A 3,444-nucleotide genomic window follows, 5' to 3' on the forward strand; every position below is an offset into this window, starting at 1 on the left:
ACACGGTTCCCAGCAGATCACCGAAGTCAAGCATCACTGGCTGCGGTCAGTGTGCGGGTGGGTGACCACTTGGATCAGTCTGCATAGGGACCGAGGGTGTGCGGTATTGGTCCTCGTTAAACTGTGCTACCGTAAAGTGCTCGACTTCGCGCGCAGGTCGTCGGGCTACCGAAGCGGGGGTGCCACCCCCTCCGCAGAGGATCAAAATTTTGATGGCATGTCTTCGGATCATCCTCCGGGATGTTTCCCAGACCGTCGCCAATAGCCCATTGTGCAGCTCTAGTGTGACGTAAATTAACATCAACAACAAAATCAATACGCGAAAATTAACTTCACGTTAATTAACATTCTGACGTAAGTGGAGAAACTTAGCTCGACATTATCACGCCATTTTGCTGATCAGCTTGCGCTGATGAATTCATAGGTCACATGTGTGGATATTCGTGATCTTCTTCTTAAAGTGCAAGTATTCAATTATTTCAAATTTATTTTCAAATGAATAAATTTTGTTTTTCTAATAAATATAAATTGTATGTTGAATTATTGGTTCAAAAACAAGAACCCTAAATTTTATTAGTTGAAAACGATATATTCAATACTTAAATTTTATAAAATTTACTTAGAGATTTTATGGACACTTTACTTCATTTTTGAAATTAACTCTATGGTGTTTACCATATTTTGTGAAATACTCCAAAATAATTGTTCTACATTAATAATAGCAAGAGTTTTTTTTTTGATAGTTTAAAATTTCTAATTTTTGAAAAAGTGGCCACATGATAACAAAAGTGGCTACTATTTAAAATTCTACTGTTTAAAATGCTACTCCTGACCTTTGACCGGTTACATAGCCTCCTAATTTTAGCCTATAGTGCTATCAAAACAGTAAGGGTCATTTAACCGATATGCTATTTTATTTTCTCTTATCACCGTCATTGAACAGCTGACCCGATTTTGTGTATACACTACCAATGTTCAACTACGTAGCCTTGTAATTTTGTATCCAATCTAGAAGACAACTCTTGGATCAAGTATTGGGAGAAATTCTCCTTCGTTGAGAACTTTTGGATGGAATTAACCAGCATTCGCGTTACATGGAGAAGAAAACCATGAAAACCTCCCGCGGTTTGCTTGATCACAAGGGGACTCATGATCTGTCTACCTATGAGGATATTTTACCTCAGCGCTGAGGTCGGTGCGAGCCGGGTGCAAAATTCGACTTGCAAAGCCGTCGCTGGGATTCGAACCCCGGTCATCTCATTGGGAGGCGAACGCTCTTTGTCTTTGATATGCTATTTTATACGGAACTCTACTTTATGAGTCAATTAAAATAAATAGCAACTTTTCATTAAAAATCTAAATCTCTCATCAAAATTACTTCTTGCTTAGATTTTGGAGACACTCTGCAGTTCGTGAGAAAAAACTTGGCTACAAATCTGTTCGAAGTGATAAATGCAGTGGAGCTAATAAAATTGCAACTTTAGATCTATTTGGATCTTGCTCTAAGACATTCAAAGACACTTTCTATTTAATGGAAATTAAACTAATTATAATTCTGCAGAGTGATTTCATCTGGAGAAGACGGTTTGCTTCTTATACATCCAGGTTCGAATTTCATCAATAGCAGTTTTGTCCTCTGAATATTTAACATTATTTCAAAATTGCTACGATATTTTGAGCTCTCGGGCAAGTTTCTAGCAGATCTTTGTAATTTTCGTCATATCCTTTCCCAGACCTTTTTCACAGTCTCTTTTGTTTGATCAGACCAGGGTCACCTTCTGAGGACATCTCATCATACCTTCAGATAGTTATGTAAATAAAATCTCTCTTTACCATCAGGGCTTTCAAGTTTCTGAAACTTTACCCGACTGCTCTTCTTTCATGAATTTACTTATCGCAATTTCTTTAAATTCCTTCATTCTACCTAGAGAAGAAAAATTATAAGTAGTACAACATATAAGCTTGCAATAGCTTATATATACTTAATTCTAAATTGTCTAAAAAGAATTGAGACAACAGTGACTGGCAAAGGAGGATCTAATTTTTTAACATGCTTCAAAAGGTGTTTGGAAACCTTTTGGCCACAGTGTGTTTGTGAGTGTGTGCATATACCAGATAATGTCCTTGTAGTCAGNTTTAAATATATATATATATATATATGTGTGTGTGTGTGTGTGTGTGAAAGTTTTATTATACATAGTTATATTATACATATAAGTTTTATTATGTGTTTTTGCTAGGTATTTTTTATTTCGTATATATTTTACTGGTTGTGTTCAATTTTCGATTCATTTTTTTTAGTGCTCCTCACACTATTGTATATATTCTACTTTAGCTATATTAATACAATATTAGAAAGCACTCATTTTTGCGGTTATAATCGTGAGAGCTCATGACGAGATTATATCCTTTCATTATTTTGTTTTCCAGCTTTTTAATATTCTTTTAAATAAATTGTTTTTTAAATATTTTATTTTCATAATTTTTGTTCTTCGCTTTTCATTAATCTTTGTTAGATTATTTTCCATTTTTTCTTTGTATATTTAACTTATTTTATATACTAGCAGCTTATTCGCAGTAAATAAAGCTTATTAATTTTCTGAATTTTCTTCGTTAAATATTACTTTGCGACTTCCCCTTTGGAAGAAAAATTTGCATAATTCTTTTTTGCTTGAAAAAAGACTATTTTTGGAGTTTTCGCTTCGAGATAAGAAAAAATTCGTTTTGATTTATTAAATAATCACGGAGCTAAAATGACAATATCGTTAAACATTAAGAAATAGGTTTTAAAAAGAAATAAAAACGAGCTATAACTATAGCGAAAAAATTTTTCATCTTTTACACTGAAACATTTTGTCATTTAGATTGGAACTTATCGATTATTATAGGAGCAATGAAATACGCCATAATTTAGGAGCAACATCTGATTCTGGTTTGGACAGATCACCAACTACCGATAATGGTATATCAAAAATAAGACAATATCGTCATAAATGACAATAATACACATGGAGCATGAAAATATCGCTATAAAATATCGCTCGTAAAAGTTAGATCATAAAATTCGACAACGTTATTCCATAACATTATTCGATAACGAAAAAAAAAAAATCACAAATATATTATTGTGAATATTTTAAATAACGATAATTAAAATATTATTGTGGTTACCCGGTAATATAAAATATTTTATTGTGTATGTTCATGCATTTTATTAGGGTAAAGAAGGCCCTCTGGCAAATACAAAAATAATATAAGTTAGTTAAAAAGAAAGAAAAAATATAGCGATATATTGATAAATAGTGATATTTCTGACAATGTTTTACAATATTAAAATTTTACACAAATCGGCTTAAAGAGACCAATGTTTGTGTTGGCGACAACTCGGAAAATCAGTCGCCAACACGTAATCCTTATACAGATAAGTACTTTAAAAAAAAATTA

This window comes from Parasteatoda tepidariorum, chromosome 5, assembly GCF_043381705.1.
Source record: "Parasteatoda tepidariorum isolate YZ-2023 chromosome 5, CAS_Ptep_4.0, whole genome shotgun sequence".
Classification (NCBI taxonomy): domain Eukaryota; kingdom Metazoa; phylum Arthropoda; class Arachnida; order Araneae; family Theridiidae; genus Parasteatoda; species Parasteatoda tepidariorum.